The following is an 18,775-nucleotide window of genomic DNA, read 5'->3' on the forward strand; positions in this document are numbered from 1 at the left end:
TATGTCTCCCACCACATATTGTACATATCCCAAAACTGAGCAATAATATATAAACTTCCTCAATGCGCCACCTTGTGGAGTACAGCTCAAATGACACCCAAAAAAACTTTCACCAAAGTTTTGAAATACAGTATACAGAAAAGACAAAATAAGTGTCACATTGAGCAATCCCACATACTGTAAATAAGATTCGCTACTTCTACATCAACACTTTCTGGATGGATAAGATGATTCAGAGCAATAAAACAGACATAGGGCAATAGTTTGATCACCATACATATTCACATTTTGTTATCCCACTCACATAATGGATGTCAGTATACAAGCAGAATAGGAACACTGAGGTCCTGCATAGATCACTCTGATATCGGTGGTAGGATTCAGGACATACCTAGAACTTCGATAGTGTATATATAGTGCAACACTGTATTGGTAAAATAACGGGTTTTTATTACAGGTTTACACTCACACTTTATATATAAGCATATCACACCACAGCGGGTGTATAAAGTGAAGAAGTGGATGTTAGCCGAGGATTATACTTGCTGCTAGCTCCAAATGGGGGTACCGGTTCCTCCTGAGAAAGCAGGTGATTTATACAGCTAAGCAGGATCCAAAGCTTATTCCACAGGGTCCAATAAGGTGGTGTTTAAGGCTTAAACGCGTGGTTGGGAGGTCGGGACATTCGCGCGGCTTGGCCGCGCGAGCTCCCGAAAAGGGGTCGCGGCCTCGAGAAGAGGGGGCGTGGCCTCACGGGGTGACGCTAACTCGGGCCACGCCCCGTTTTCGCCGCTCGTCGGCGCAGAATAGACGCTGTGCGCATGCACATAGCGTCTATTCTTGGCAAGCTGGGGGGGCTCCCAACTGTCCCCACCACCGCGGGACAATGGCGGCCCCGGGCGGGACGCGGGAACGTCCCCGAATATCGGGACGTTCCTGCGGTAAGCGTGACAGTTGGGAGGTATGTCAGTTACCTAGCTCCCCACAGGTGCTGGCAATCATACATTATCCATACCTCCCAACATGCCCCTCTCCAGGAGGACACAATGCTCTGCTCCTGGGCTTCCCTGGTAATGTATGATTGCCAGCACCTGTGGTGACACCTTTCTTATCAGTTACCTAGCTCCCCACAGGTGCTGGCAATCCTACATTATCCATACCTCCCAGCATGCCCCTCTCCAGGAGGACACAATGCTCTGCTCCTGGGCTTCCCTGGTAATGTAGGATTACCAGCACCTGTGGTGACACCTTTCTTATCAGTTACCTAGCTCCCCACAGGTGCTGGTAATCCTACATTATCCAAACCTCCCAGCATGTCCCTCTCCAGGAGGACACAATGCTCTGTTCCTGGGCTTCCCTGGTAATGTATGATTGCCAGCACCTGTGGTGACACATTTCTTATCAGTTACCTAGCTCCCCACAGGTGCTGGTAATCCTACATTATCCATACCTCCCAGCATGCCCCTATCCAGGAGGACACAATGCTCTGCTCCTGGGCTTCCCTGGTAATGTAGGATTACCAGCACCTGTGGTGACACCTTTCTTATCAGTTACCTAGCTCCCCACAGGTGCTGGCAATCATACATTATCCATACCTCCCAGCATACCCCTCTCCAGGAGGACACAATACTCTGTTCCTGGACTTCCCTGGTAATGTATGATTGCCAGCACCTGTGGTGACACCTTTCTTATCAGTTACCTAGCTCCCCACAGGTGCTGGCAATCATACATTATCCATATCTCCCAGCATGCCCCTCTCCAGGAGGACACAATGCTCTGTTCCTGGGCTTCCCTGGTAATGTATGATTGCCAGCACCTGTGGTGACACCTTTCTTATCAGTTACCCAGCTCCTCACAGGTGCTGGCAATCCTACATTATCCATACCTCCCAGCATGCCCCTCTCCAGGAGGACACAATGCTCTGTTCCTGGGCTTCCCTGGTAATGTATGATTGCCAGCACCTGTGGTGACACCTTTCTTATCAGTTACCTAGCTCCCCACAGGTGCTGGCAATCCTACATTATCCATACCTCCCAGCATGCCCCTCTCCAGGAGGACACAATGCTCTGCTCCTGGGCTTCCCTGGTAATGTATGATTGCCAGCACCTGTGGTGACACCTTTCTTATCAGTTACCTAGCTCCCCACAGGTGCTGGCAATCCTACATTATCCATACCTCCCAGCATGCCCCTCTCCAGGAGGACACAATGCTCTGCTCCTGGGCTTCCCTGGTAATGTAGGATTACCAGCACCTGTGGTGACACCTTTCTTATCAGTTACCTAGCTCCCCACAGGTGCTGGCAATCATACATTATCCATACCTCCCAGCATGCCCCTCTCCAGGAGGACACAATGCTTTGTTCCTGGGCTTCCCTGGTAATGTATGATTGCCAGCACATGTGGTGACACCTTTCTTATCAGTTACCTAGCTCCCCACAGGTGCTGGTAATCCTACATTATCCATACCTCCCAGCATGCCCCTCTCCAGGAGGACACAATGCTCTGCTCCTGGACTTTCCTGGTAATGTATGATTGCCAGCACCTGTGGTGACACCTTTCTTATCAGTTACCCAGCTCCCCACAGGTGCTGGTAATCATACATTATCCATACCTCCCAGCATGCCCCTCTCCAGGAGGACACAATACTCTGTTCCTGGACTTCCCTGGTAATGTATGATTGCCAGCACCTGTGGTGACACCTTTCTTATCAGTTACCTAGCTCCCCACAGGTGCTGGCAATCATACATTATCCATACCTCCCAGCATGCCCCTCTCCAGGAGGACACAGTGCTCTGTTCCTGGGCTTCCCTGGTAATGTAGGATTACCAGCACCTGTGGTGACACCTTTCTTATCAGTTACCTAGCTCCCCACAGGTGCTGGCAGTCATACATTATCCATACCTCCCAGCATGCCCCTCTCCAGGAGGACACAATGCTCTGTTCCTGGGCTTCCCTGGTAATGTATGATTACCAGCACCTGTGGTGACACCTTTCTTATTAGTTACCTAGCTCCCCACAGGTGCTGGCAATCCTACATTATCCATACCTCCCAGCATGCCCCTCTCCAGGAGGACACAATGCTCTGTTCCTGGGCTTCCCTGGTAATGTATGATTGCCAGCACCTGTGGTGACACCTTTCTTATCAGTTACCTAGCGCCCCACAGGTGATGGCAATCATACATTATCCATACCTCCCAGCATGCCCCTCTCCAGGAGGACACAATGCTCTGTACCTGGGCTTCCCTGGTAATGTATGATTGCCAGCACATGTGGTGACACCTTTCTTATCAGTTACCCAGCTCTCCACAGGTGCTGGCAATCATACATTATCCATACCTCCCAGCATGCCCCTCTCCAGGAGGACACAATGCTCTGTTCCTGGGCTTCCCTGGTAATGTATGATTGCCAGCACCTGTGGTGACACCTTTCTTATCAGTTACCTAGCTCTCCACAGGTGCTGGCAATCATACATTATCCATACCTCCCAGCATGCCCCTCTCCAGGAGGACACAATGCTCTGTTCCTGGGCTTCCCTGGTAATGTATGATTGCCAGCACCTGTGGTGACACCTTTCTTATCAGTTACCTAGCTCCCCACAGGTGCTGGCAATCATACATTATCCATACCTCCCAGCATGCCCCTCTCCAGGAGGACACAATGCTCTGTTCCTGGGCTTCCCTGGTAATGTATGATTGCCAGCACCTGTGGTGACACCTTTCTTATCAGTTACCTAGCTCCCCACAGGTGCTGGCAACCATACATTATCCATACCTCCCAGCATGCCCCTCTCCAGGAGGACACAGTGCTCTGTTCCTGGGCTTCCCTGGTAATGTATAATTGCCAGCACCTGTGGTGACACCTTTCTTATCAGTTACCTAGCTCCCCACAGGTGCTGGCAATCATACATTATCCATACCTCCCAGCATGCCCCTCTCCAGGAGGACACAATGCTCTGCTCCTGGGCTTCCCTGGTAATGTATGATTGCCAGCACCTGTGGTGACACCTTTCTTATCAGTTACCTAGCTCCCCACAGGTGCTGACAATCCTACATTATCCATACCTCCCAGCATGCCCCTCTCCAGGAGGACACAATGCTCTGTTCCTGGACTTCCCTGGTAATGTATGATTGGCTGCACCTGTGGTGACGCTGTTCTTATCAGTTACCTAGCTCCCCACAGGTGCTGGTAATCATACATTATCCATACCTCCCAGCATGCCCCTCTCCAGGAGGACACAATGCTCTGCTCCTGGGCTTCCACATACCTCCCAACTTTTGTAGTTGGGAGGTCGGGACGTTCGCGCGGCCTCGTGGAAAGGGGGCGTGGCCTCGCAGGATGACGCGAACTCCGGCCACGCCCCGTTTTTGCCGCTCGTCGGCGCTGAATAGACGCTGTGCATTGGACCCAATGTAAAAATGGTCCCTGAGACCCGATTTTACATTGGACCCGATTTTTAATTGTGTACCCACCTATGCCCCCCCATTGTTAACGCAACGCCACGGTCAATGTCAACCCGAAGCGTGGCGAGCAGCAGCGTTGCGCATCCTTCGACCTTTTCCTACCCCCATTATCCACGTTGGCGTGGAGTTGATTAGATATAGTGCCCTCTGAGGCACTTATGAATTATATAGCTTCCCTTCTGGACTTGTAACTTGTTGGGACTGCTATGCTATTACTGGTGCCTGTCCTTGTGTTTCCCTCCTATATACCTAATAGATTGTAAGCTTGCAGCAGGGCCCTCCTACCTCCAAGTCTGTCTGTTACCCAGTTTGTTTTATCACTGTCTACTATTGTAAAGTGCAACGGAATCTGCTGCGCTATATAAGAAACTGCAAATAAATAAATAAATATAGTGTGGCTCGCCACGCTTCGGGCTTGGTGGCTCGCTGCACTCGCCACACTAGATAAAAGATAAAATTAACTCCACACGGACGTGGATAGTGGGGGTATGAAAAGGTCGGAGGACCGCCGCCCCTCGCGCACTCGCCACGCTTCTTGTTGGCGTTGATCGCGGCGTTAACAATGGGGGGGGGGGGGGCATTTGACATAGTAATTAAAGATGTGCACCGGCCACTTTTCGGGTTTTGGGTTCTGATTACCTTGAGGTTTTGGGTTCTAATGGGTTTTGCCAAAACACCTCCTAAGTGTTTTGTGTTTGGATTTCTTGGGTTTTGGGTTCTGATTTTTTTGTTAAAAAAGCATAAAAACTGCTAAAATCGCATAATTATTTTTTTTTTTTTGCTCCTACGCTATATTAACCTCAATAACATTCATTTCCACTCATTTACAGTCTATTCTGAACAGCTCACACCTTACAATATTGTTTTTAGGGCAAAAGGTTGCACCGAGGTAGCTGGATAACTATGATAAGCCACACAAGTGTGCGGCACAAACACTAGACTGATATGGCACACTTAGCATCCCCTCTAGGCTGATACTGCACACCTAGAATTACCCCATGACTGATATGGCACAGGTAGCATCACCCCTGGACTGATACGGCACATTTAGCTTCACCCCTGGACTGATATGGCACACTTAGCATCCCCTCTAGGCTGATACTGCACACCTAGAATTACCCGTGGACTGATATGGCACAGGTAGCATCACTCCTGGACTGATATGGCACATTTAGCATCACCCCTGGACTGATATGGCACACTTAGCATCCCCTCTAGGCTGATACTGCACACCTAGAATTACCCCTGGACTGATATGGCACAGGTAGCATCACCCCTGGACTGATATGGCACATTTAGCATCACCCCTGGACTGATATGGCACACTTAGCATCCCCCCTAGTCTGATATGGCACACCTAGCATCACCCCTGGACTGATATGGCATGCTTAGCATCACCCCTGGACTAATACAGCACACTTGGCAGCACCCCATGAATTATACGGCAGACTTGGCTTACCCCAGGAATTATACGGCACAGATGGTGGCACCCCTGACCTGATACAGCACACATGGAATTATACGGCACAGATGGCGGCACCCCTGGACTGTTACGGAACACATGGCGGCAGGGATGGAATTATACGGCAGACAAATTCCTGCAGTAAAAAAAAAAATGTGTATTCTTTTAATTATAAAAAAGAGCAGCACACCTTACTTAGCAACACCCCATGAATTATACAGCACTCTTGGCTCACCCCTGGACTACAGCGCATTTAACAGCCCTTGCAGTAAAAAAACAAAAAACACCTTAATTTTATTTTCATTAAAAAAAATGGCATCTCCCCTGGTCTGATATGGGACACATGGGGCACCCCTGGAATTATACGGCACACATGCGGGCACCCCAGGACTGATACAGGACACATGGGGGCACCCCTGGATGATACAGCACACATGTGGGCACCCCTGGATGGATACAGCACACATGTGTGCACCCCTGGACTGATAGTACTGGTAGCCAGTGGAAACAGCAGATTGGAATTATATACTGCAATAAATACTGGTAGCCAGTGGCAACAGACTGGAATTATATACTGCGATAAATACGCGTAGCCAGTGGAAACAGCAGACTGGATTTTTATATACTGTGATAAATAATACTGGTAGCCAGCGGCAACAGCAGACTGGAATTATATACTGCGATAAATACTGGTAGCCAGTGGAAACAGCAGACTGGATTTATATACTGTACTGTGATAAATAATACTGGTAGCCAGAGGCAACAGCAGACTGGAATTATATACTGCGATAAATACTGGTAGCCAGTGGCAACAGCAGACTAGAATTATATACTGTGATAGGTACTGGTAGCCAGGGGCAACAGCACACTGGAATTATATACTGCAATAGGTACTGGTAGGCACTAGCCAGTGGCAACAGCAGAGAGCAGACTGCAGCAGACACTAGGCAGTGCAGGACAGGCAGTGGCACTAGCAGCACCAGTGGACTATCACACTGTGACTGACTATACAGGAGCAGACTCAGCAGAGGCAGGCCCCAGCACAAAGGAGAGACAGAACACAGCACCAGTCATCCTTGCAATGGTGATGTCTTGATCACTGAGCAGAGACACAGTACACAGCAGCACAGGCCCCAGCAGAGACCACACACAGCAGCAGCACACCCTTCCCTACCCTTCTCCGAGATTGGAGTGAAGATGGCGGCGCGAGGTTGCGGAATTTAAGGGTTCCGTGATCTCGCGAGAATCCGACGCCGGGCGATGACGTTTTGCCCGTGCGCCCGGATTCGAGTCAGGCGGGAAGCGCCGAGCGCTGCTCGTATCCGGGCCCGGATTGATGACGTCCGTGCTGGCTCGGATCTGAGGAATCCGAGCCCGCACATCTCTAATAGTAATTACCCATCAGGGTGGGTATACAATTACAAATCGAGTCTGCGGAGGCATTTAACATTGTAATCAGCCATGAGGGTGGCTGTACAATTAAAAATCGGGTAGATTTGGTCGCATTGGATCGCATGCGATTTGGCTGCATGCGATGCGATCGACCCGATTTTTCCGACCCGATTTCATACATTTAAAATCGGTGGCACCCTGCTAGGAAACAAGTACCACACCTTTCTTATCAGTTACCAGCTCCCCACAGGGGGGATCATTAGTGGACGCGGTGGCCGCGGAGCTTATCGCTCTGGGCTGCTGTGCCGGGCAAGCAGACTCACGGCGCGGGATCATTAGTGGACGCGGGGGCCGGTGAGGTCATCATGCTGGAGTCGGACATGGATGAGAGGCGCTGCCGCCGCCTTCTGTCCAGGGACTTTTCAACAAGCTGCTGCTGGAGTCTGACTGGGAGAGAATGAGAGAGGCTGCCTGACACTCAGCTTCTGGGCTGGGAGTCCATCACACATGGACAAGCTGCACTGTATACCTGTCTGTATTAGAGACCCTGCCCACTTATTGGAATAGGACACACCTATTTTAAGAGGCCACGCCCACTTTTCTGGGAGCGCGTGCGCCTAAGGCGCTCCCTTAAGGATGAGGGGGGATCTCCAGGAATTGAGGATGAGCGAGGTGGCAACCCTAGGTACAGTAGGTATAACATGTCATGCATGCAGGGCCCTCTCCTCTCTTATTATAATTATATATATTACTCTCTGCCACCCTAATAAATATGTCTGTGCCCTGTCCCCTGACGTCACTATCCTCACTTGCTATGTACTACATTACCCTGTACTGTCACTGCTGTTCTCTAGCTCATTATGTTAGGCGCTGTGGAAACCTTGTGGCGCCATATAAATAAACCATAATAATAATAATAAACAGTGTGACAGGAATGTCCCACACAGGACGCCGTACTTGTGCCGGAGCTGATCACATGGTACGTCCCACTCCACTCCCGCCCCTCTGTTACATGGTATCCCCCGCCTGGTGACGTCACCCGCTCTCTGGGTCCCTTCTCCACCTCCCTATATATGGTCAATGAGCTCAGCTCCAGCAGGGGGCGGGGATACAGCTGCACTCACCGCCAATTGGCTAACTGTTCGGTAGTGCCTGCCCTGTCATTCATCCTTGCTGCGCCTCGCCTCAAACGTCTTCCTCATCTTATTGGCTGGACCTTGTGAAGCCACACCCACTAGATCCAGCTATTGGACCGGCGTCTCCAGTTACCGCCCAATAGAGACACCCAGCTTCGGAATGTGACGTGTCTGCGGAGGCGAGCACGTCACAGGGGCTGCGGGAACGCGCGCTGAGGTGTGTGTAGTCTGTGTGTATGTGTACTGTATATAGGGTGTGATACTGTATATATACTGTATATAGGGTGTGATACTGTATATATACACTGTATATAGGGTGTGTTACTGTATATATACTGTGTATAGGGTGTGATACTGTATATATACTGTATATAGGGTGTGATACTGTATATATACACTGTATATAGGGTGTGTTACTGTATATATACTGTGTATAGGGTGTGATACTGTATATATACTGTGTATAGGGTGTGATACTGTATATATACTGTATAAAGGGTGTGTTACTGTATATATACTGTGTATAGGGTGTGATACTGTATATATACTGTATATAGGGTGTGATACTGTATATAGGGTGTGATACTGTATATATACACTGTATATAGGGTGTGATGCTGGATATATACTGCATATAGGGTGTGATACTGTATATATACTGTATATAGGGTGTGATACTATATATATAAATATATATATATATATATATATATACACTGTATATTGGGTGTGTTACTGTGTGTGTGTGTGTGTGTGTGTGTGTGTGTGTGTGTGTGTGTATATATATATATATATATATATATATATATATATACTGTATACAGGGTGTGATACTGTGTATAGGGTGTGATACTGTATATATAGATATACTGTATATATACTGCATATAGGGTGTGATGCTGGATATACTGCATATAGGGTGTGATACTGTATTCTGTATATAGGGTGTGTTACTGTGTGTGTGTATACAGGGTGTGTTACTGTATATAGGGTGTGATACTGTATATAAGGTGTAGTACTGTGTATATATATATATATATATATATATATATATATATATATATATATATATATATATATACATACATATATATATGGTGTGCTACTGTGTGTATATATACTGTAAACAGGGTATGATACTGCATAAAGGGTGTGACACTGTATATAAGGTGTGTGTGTGTGTATATATATATATATATATATATATATATATATATATATATATATATATATATATACTGTATTAAGGGTGTGTTACTGTGTGTGTATATATACTGTAAACAGGTATGATACTGTATGTGAGTTGTGTTACTGTATATATACTGTATATAGGGTGTGTTACTGTGTGTATATATACTGTATATAGGGTGTGATACTATATATACAGTATATAGGGTGTGATAATGTATATAAGGGAATAATATCATGTCTATATACTGTGCATGTGGTGTAATGCTGTATATAGGATGATGTGTAACTGGCACTACTGGGGTCATAATGTGTAACTGGCACTACCGGGGGATCTGATCTGTAACTGGCACTACCGGGGGGACATGATCTGTAACTGGCACTACCGGGGGGACATGATCTGTAACTGGCACTACCGGGGGGACATGATCTGTAACTGGCACTACCGGGGGACATGATCTGTAACTGGCACTACCGGGAATCCTGATCTGTAACTGGCACTACCGGGGGACCTGATCTGTAACTGGCACTACTGGGGGACCTGATCTGTAAATGGCACTACCGGGGGACATGATGAAACTGGCACTACTGGGGGACATGATATGTAACTGGCACTACCGGGGGACATGCTCTTTAAGAGCATTATTGGCAACATAATGTGTAACTGGCACTACCGGGGACATGATCTGTAACTGGCACTACCGGGGGGACATGATCTGTAACTGGCACTACCGGGGGACATGATCTGTAACTGGCACTACCGGGAATCCTGATCTGTAACTGGCACTACCGGGGGACCTGATCTGTAACTGGCACTACTGGGGGACCTGATCTGTAAATGGCACTACCGGGGGACATGATGAAACTGGCACTACTGGGGGACATGATATGTAACTGGCACTACCGGGGGACATGCTCTTTAAGAGCATTATTGGCAACATAATGTGTAACTGGCACTACCGGGGACATGATATGTAACTGGCACTACTGGGGGACATGATGTGCAACTGGCTCTAATGGCGACATGATGTGCAACTGGCACTACTGGGGACATGATCTGTAACAGCACTGCTGCGGACATGATCTGTAACGGGCACTACTGGGGACATGATCTGTAACGGGCACTACTGGGGACATGATCTGTAACTGGCACTACTGGGGACATGATCTGTAACTGTGCACTCTTGGGTACATCTGAAACTGGCACTACTGGGGACATGATCTGTAACTGCACTCTTGGGTACATCTGAAACTGGCACTACTGGGGACAGGATGTGTAACTGGCACTACTGGGGACAGGATGTGTAACTATCACTACTGGGGACATGATGTGTAACTGGCACTACTGGGGACATGATGTGTAACTGGCATTACTGGGGACATGATGTGTAACTGGCATTACTGGGGACATGATGTGTAACTGGCAATACTGGGGACATGATGTGTAACTGGCACTACTGGGGACATGATATGTAACTGGCACTACTGGCGACATGATGTGTAACTGTGCACTCTTGGGTATATCTGAAACTGGCACTACTGGGGACAGGATGTGTAACTGGCACTACTGGGGACAGGATGTGTAACTATCACTACTGGGGACATGATGTGTAACTGGCAATACTGGGGACATGATGTGTAACTGGCACTACTGGGGACATGATATGTAACTGGCACTACTGGGGACATGATGTGTAACTGGCACTATTGGGGACATGATGTGTAACTGGCACTACTGGGGACATGATGTGTAACTGGCGCTACTGAGGACATGATGTGTAACTGGCGCTACTGGGGACATGATGTGTAACTGGCACTATTGGGGACATGATGTGTAACTGGCACTACTGGGGACATGATGTGTAACTGGCACTATTGGGGACAGAATGTGTAACTGGCACTACTGGGGACATGATGTGTAACTGGCACTACTGGGGACATGATGTGTAACTGGCACTATTGGGGACATGATGTGTAACTGGCACTATTGGGGACATGATGTGTAACTGGTACTACTGGGGACATGATGTGTAACTGGCACTACTGGGGACATGATGTGTAACTGGCACTATTGGGGACAGGATGTGTAACTGGCACTATTGGGGACATGATGTGTAACTGGTACTACTGGGGACATGATGTGTAACTGGCACTACTGGGGACATGATGTGTAACTGGCACTACTGGGGACATGATATGTAACTGGCACTATTGGGGACAGGATGTGTAACTGGCACTACTGGGGACAGGATGTGTAACTGGCACTATTGGGGACAGGATGTGTAACTGGCACTACTGGGGACAGGATGTGTAACTGGCACTATTGGGGACAGGATGTGTAACTGGCACTACTGGGGACAGGATGTGTAACTGGCACTATTGGGGACATGATGTGTAACTGGTACTACTGGGGACATGATGTGTAACTGGCACTACTGGGGACATGATGTGTAACTGGCACTATTGGGGACAGGATGTGTAACTGGTACTACTGGGGACATGATGTGTAACTGGCACTACTGGGGACATGATGTGTAACTATCACTATTGGGGACATGATGTGTAACTGGCACTACTGGGGACATGATGTGTAACTGGCACTACTGGGGACATGATGTGCAACTGGCTCTAATGGCAACATGATGTGCAACTGGCACTACTGGAGACGTTGTGTAACTGGCACTACTGGGGACATGATGTGCAACTGGCTCTAATGGCAACATGATGTGCAACTGGCACTACTGGAGATGTTGTGTAACTGGCACTACTGGGGACATGATGTGTAACTATCACTATTGGGGACATGATGTGTAACTGGCACTACTGGGGACATGATGTGTAACTGGTACTACTGGGGACATGATGTGTAACTGGCACTACTGGGGACATGATGTGTCACTATTGGGGACATGATATGTAACTGGCACTACTGGGGACATGATGTGTAACTGGTACTACTGGGGACATGATGTGTAACTGGCACTACTGGGGACATGATGTGTCACTATTGGGGACATGATATGTAACTGGCACTACTGGGGACAGGATGTGTAACTGGCACTACTGGGGACATGATGTGTAACTGGCACTACTGGGGACAGGATGTGTAACTGGCACTACTGGGGACATGATGTGTAACTGGCACTACTGGAGACATGGGAGGTTATTCTGGTTGGTGCGCTCCCATGCAATTTTGCACAGGAGCGCAATGTTTTTGTTCTGAGCATGCGCTGGTGTGATCTGCCACGGCGAACATAGTGTTCCCCGCACACAACAGTGCGGGCGTGGGTCGGGGTATGCCCATGGGAACGCCCAGCATTTGATGGGCGTTCCCATGAAAGTGTTGGGGGGTCTCATGGTACTGCCCTGATGACGAGGGTGCCGGGGGAGGACAGCTGACATCACCGGATGTCGTCTGCCCGCCCTGTCCTCGTACACCTGAGAGTGTCTTAGATTTGCATGTATGCACCGCATCATTCGATTGGCGGCCACCGTGGAATGATGTGCGTGTCGTCCCATAGGATGCGAAGGGGGGTGGGCAGCAATGCGAGCAGCAGGCAGTGCTGCGTACTTCTCAGCGCTGTGTGTCAACCAGAATAAGGTCCATGATGTGTAACTGGCACTACTGGGGACATCTGTAACTGGCACTACTGGGGACATCTGTAACCTGGCACTACTAGGGAAAGTATATGCATCTCCATCAGCATTGGTGAAACCGAGATCACGTCCACCGACCAAACGCGCTGCCTCGGTGTCATCATTGACTCCTCCCTCTCTTTCACCCCCCACATTCGTGCTCTCTCACAGTCTTGCCGCTTTCTCCTACGCAACATCTCACGCATCAGACCATTCCTCTCCACTGACGCGACCAAAATTCTCATTCACTCTCTTGTCATCTCCCGCCTTGACTACTGCAACATCCTTCTCTCTGGGCTACCTCTCACCCGCCTCGCACCTCTCCAATCTATTCTTAACGCTGCTGCTAGGCTCATCTTCCTCTCCCGCCTATCCCTCCTCCTCCTAACCTCTTTCGCTCCTCCTATCCTGCCTACCCTACCCCTCCATCCGTTCCTACTTATCATATTGTTTTTCGTTCGTCCACCCACCTCCTTTTAGTATGTTAACTCTTATGAGTAGGGCCCTCCTTCCTCACGTACTCACCCTACCTCATTACCTCACCTGTGCTCCTGTCCTGTTCTTCCCTTCCTCTACTTCATCTTCAGTCTCCTCGACAATTTCCACACCTACTTCTGAACTGATGCTGATTTTAGTTCTACCAGCTATACCCCTATTTATACTGTATTTTTCAACACACCCTGTACGTTACCTTGTCATTTGTTTTTTGTTTGCTATGTACGGAGCTGCGGACACTTCGTGGCGCCTTATAAATAAACTACTACTACATGTAACTGGCACTACTGGGGACATCTGTAACTGGCACTACTGGGGACAGGATGTGTAACTGGCACTAATTATGTGCAAGAGAATGATTGCTTGACATTCAAATTTAGTGCCTAAGATGTACACAAACTTAGTTTCATGTTTTAAGACCTTATCTCGTGCACAAAATATATTTGTGTGTATTTCATGTCTTTAATGTGTTTATATAACATAACTACTAGATACATCTTCTGAAAATATTCAGAAATACAGGATAATCCGTTATCCAAAATGCTTCTGGTCCTGAGCATTTTGGATAAGGTATACTCAACCTGTACTATGTATATATGCTGGGTCATTCCATGGTGACTCACGTTACGGTGACATGGCTATCACCCACACATTGGATGTATGTGAGTTATTAGTTACTGAGAGAATAGGACGGGTCATGGTCTAACATCCTGTATATATGCTGGGTCATTCCATGGTGACTCACGTTACGGTGACATGGCTATCACCCACACATTGGATGTATGTGAGTTATTAGTTACTGAGAGAATAGGACGGGTCATGCTCTAACATCCTGTATATATGCTGTGTCATTCCATGGTGACTCACGTTACAGTGACATGGCTATCACCCGCACATTGGATGTATGTGAGTTATTAGTTACTGAGAGAATAGGACGGGTCATGGTCTAACATCCTGTATATATGTATATATGCTGGGTCATTCCATGGTGACTCACGTTACAGTGACATGGCTATCACCCGCACATTGGATGTATGTGAGTTATTAGTTACTGAGAGAATAGGACGGGTCACGCTCTAACATCCTTTATATATATGTATATATGCTGGGTCATTCCATGGTGACTCACGTTACAGTGACATGGCTATCACCCGCACATTGGATTTATGTGAGTTATTAGTTACTGAGAGAATAGGACAGGTCATGCTCTAACATCCTGTATATATGTATATATGCTGTGCCATTCCATGGTGACTCACGTTACAGTGACATGGCTATCACCCGCACATTGGATGTATGTGAGTTATTTGTTACTGAGAGAATAGGACGGGTCATGGTCTAACATCCTGTATATATGTATATATTCTGTGCCATTCCATGGTGACTCACGTTACAGTGACATGGCTATCACCCGCACATTGGATGTATGTGAGTTATTAGTTACTGAGAGAATAGGACGGGTCATGCTCTAACATCCTGTATATATGTATATATGCTGGGTCATTCCATGGTGACTCACGTTACAGTGACATGGCTATCACCCGCACATTGGATGTATGTGAGTTATTAGTTACTGAGAGAATAGGTCGGGTCACGCTCTAACATCCTGTATATATGTATATATGCTGTGTCATTCCATGGTGACTCACGTTACAGTGACATGGCTATCACCCGCACATTGGATGTATGTGAGTTATTAGTTACTGAGAGAATAGGACAGGTCATGCTCTAACATCCTGTATATATGTATATATGCTGGGTCATTCCATGGTGACTCACGTTACGGTGACATGGCTATCACCCGCACATTGGATGTATGTGAGTTATTAGTTTCTGAGAGAATAGGACGGGTCATGGTCTAACATCCTGTATATATGTATATATGCTGGGTCATTCCATGGTGACTCACGTTACAGAGACATGGCTATCACCCGCACATTGGATGTATGTGAGTTATTAGTTACTGACAGAATAGGACGGGTCATGGTCTAACATCCTGTATATATGTATATATGCTGGGTCATTCCATGGTGACTCACGTTACAGAGACATGGCTATCACCCGCACATTGGATTTATGTGAGTTATTAGTTACTGACAGAATAGGACGGGTCATGGTCTAACATCCTGTATATATGCTGGGTCATTCCATGGTGACTCACGTTACAGTGACATGGCTATCACCCGCACATTGGATGTATGTGAGTTATTAGTTACTGACAGAATAGGACGGGTCATGCTCTAACATCCTGTATATATGTATATATGCTGGGTCATTCCATGGTGACTCACGTTACAGTGACATGGCTATCACCCGCACATTGGATTTATGTGAGTTATTAGTTACTGAGAGAATAGGACGGGTCATGCTCTAACATCCTGTATATATGTATATATGCTGGGTCATTCCATGGTGACTCACGTTACAGTGACATGGCTATCACCCGCACATTGGATTTATGTGAGTTATTAGTTACTGAGAGAATAGGACAGGTCACGCTCTAACATCCTGTATATATGTATATATGCTGGGTCATTCCATGGTGACTCACGTTACAGTGACATGGCTATCACCCGCACATTGGATTTATGTGAGTTATTAGTTACTGAGAGAATAGGACGGGTCATGGTCTAACATCCTGTATATATGTATATATGCTGTGTCATTCCATGGTGACTCACGTTACAGTGACATGGCTATCACCCGCACATTGGATGTATGTGAGTTATTAGTTACTGAGAGAATAGGACGGGTCATGGTCTAACATCCTGTATATATGCTGGGTCATTCCATGGTGACTCACGTTACAGTGACATGGCTATCACCCGCACATTGGATTTATGTGAGTTATTAGTTACTGAGAGAATAGGACGGGTCATGCTCTAACATCCTGTATATATGCTGGGTCATTCCATGGTGACTCACGTTACAGTGACATGGCTATCACCCGTACATTGGATTTATGTGAGTTATTAGTTACTGAGAGAATAGGACGGGTCATGCTCTAACATCCTGTATATATGCTGTGTCATTCCATGGTGACTCACGTTACAGTGACATGGCTATCACCCGCACATTGGATTTATGTGAGTTATTAGTTACTGAGAGAATAGGACGGGTCATGCTCGAACATCCTGTGTATATATATGCTGGGTCATTCCATGGTGACTCACGTTACGGTGACATGGCTATCACCCGTACATTGGATTTATGTGAGTTATTAGTTACTGAGAGAATAGGACGGGTCACGCTCTAACATCCTGTATATATGTATATATGCTGTGTCCTTCCATGGTGACTCACGTTACAGTGACATGGCTATCACCCGCACATTGGATGTATGTGAGTTATTAGTTACTGAGAGAATAGGACGGGTCACGCTCTAACATCCTGTATATATGTATATATATGCTGGGTCATTCCATGGTGACTCACGTTACGGTGACATAGCTATCACCCGCACATTGGATGTATGTGAGTTATTAGTTACTGAGAGAATAGGACGGGTCATGGTCTAACATCCTGTATATATGTATATATGCTGTGTCCTTCCATTGTGAGTCACGTTACAGTGACATGGCTATCACCCGCACATTGGATGTATGTGAGTTATTAGTTACTGAGAGAATAGGACGGGTCATGCTCTAACATCCTGTATATATGTATATATCCTGGGTCATTCCATGGTGACTCACGTTACAGTGACATGGCTATCACCCGCACATTGGATGTATGTGAGTTATTAGTTACTGAGAGAATAGGACGGGTCATGGTCTAACATCCTGTATATATGTATATATGCTGTGTCATTCCATGGTGACTCACGTTACAGTGAAATGTCTATCACCCGCACATTGGATGTATGTGAGTTATTAGTTACTGAGAGAATAGGACGGGTCATGCTCTAACATCCTGTATATATGTATATATGCTGGGTCATTCCATGGTGACTCACGTTACAGTGACATGGCTATCACCCGCACATTGGATGTATGTGAGTTATTAGTTACTGAGAGAATAGGACAGGTCATGGTCTAACATCCTGTATATATGTATATATGCTGTGTCATTCCATGGTGACTCACGTTACAGTGAAATGTCTATCACCCGCACATTGGATGTATGTGAGTTATTAGTTACTGAGAGAATAGGACGGGTCATGCTCTAACATCCTGTATATATGTATATATGCTGGGTCATTCCATGGTGACTCACGTTACAGTGACATGGCTATCACCCGCACATTGGATGTATGTGAGTTATTAGTTACTGAGAGAATAGGACGGGTCATGCTCTAACATCCTGTATATATGTATATATGCTTGGTCATTCCATGGTGACTCACGTTACAGTGACATGGCTATCACCCGCACATTGGATGTATGTGAGTTATTAGTTACTGAGAGAATAGGACGGGTCATGGTCTAACATCCTGTATATATGTATATATGCTGGGTCATTCCATGGTGACTCATGTTACAGTGACATGGCTATCACCCGCACATTGGATGTATGTGAGTTATTAGTTACTGAGAGAATAGGACGGGTCATGGTCTAACATCCTGTATATATGTATATATGCTGGGTCATTCCATGGTGACTCATGTTACAGTGACATGGCTATCACCCGCACATTGGATTTATGTGAGTTATTAGTTACTGAGAGAATAGGACGGGTCACGCTCTAACATCCTGTATATATGCTGTGTCATTCCATGGTGACTCAAGTTATAGTGACATGGCTATCACCCGCACATTGGATGTATGTGAGTTATTAGTTACTGAGAGAATAGGACGGGTCATGCTCTAACATCCTGTATATATGTATATATGCTGTGTCATTCCATGGTGACTCACGTTACAGTGACATGGCTATCACCCGCACATTGGATGTATGTGAATTATTAGTTACTGAGAGAATAGGACGGGTCACGGTCTAACATCCTGTATATATGTATATATGCTGTGTCATTCCATGGTGACTCACGTTACAGTGACATGGCTATC

At 46.8% G+C, this 18,775-nt stretch overlaps 2 protein-coding genes across 3 annotated transcripts in view; one reads left to right on the forward strand and one right to left on the reverse strand.

Annotated features, from left to right (window-relative positions):
• Nucleotides 1–5,937, reverse strand: part of RRP8 (ribosomal RNA processing 8) — a 56,537-nt gene extending 50,600 nt beyond the window's left edge. Inside the window, exon 1 of the mRNA XM_083170627.1 lies at nt 5,919–5,937. The gene's annotated coding sequence lies outside the window, so the exon portion shown is untranslated. The remainder of the gene's footprint in view (nt 1–5,918) is intronic.
• The window catches only part of ILK (integrin linked kinase), a 67,127-nt gene that overhangs the window by 9,521 nt on the left and 38,831 nt on the right, over nt 1–18,775 (forward strand). Inside the window, exon 1 of one of the 2 annotated variants that reach the window (XM_083170629.1) lies at nt 8,525–8,666. The exons of the other annotated variant lie outside the window; for it this stretch is intronic. The gene's annotated coding sequence lies outside the window, so the exon portion shown is untranslated. Of the gene's footprint in view, nt 1–8,524; nt 8,667–18,775 lie in introns of those variants that run through there. 2 annotated transcript variants of the gene reach the window in all.

The sequence above is a fragment of the Crinia signifera genome, chromosome 2 (genome assembly GCF_055691185.1).
Source record: "Crinia signifera chromosome 2, ASM5569118v1, whole genome shotgun sequence".
NCBI lineage: Eukaryota > Metazoa > Chordata > Amphibia > Anura > Myobatrachidae > Crinia > Crinia signifera.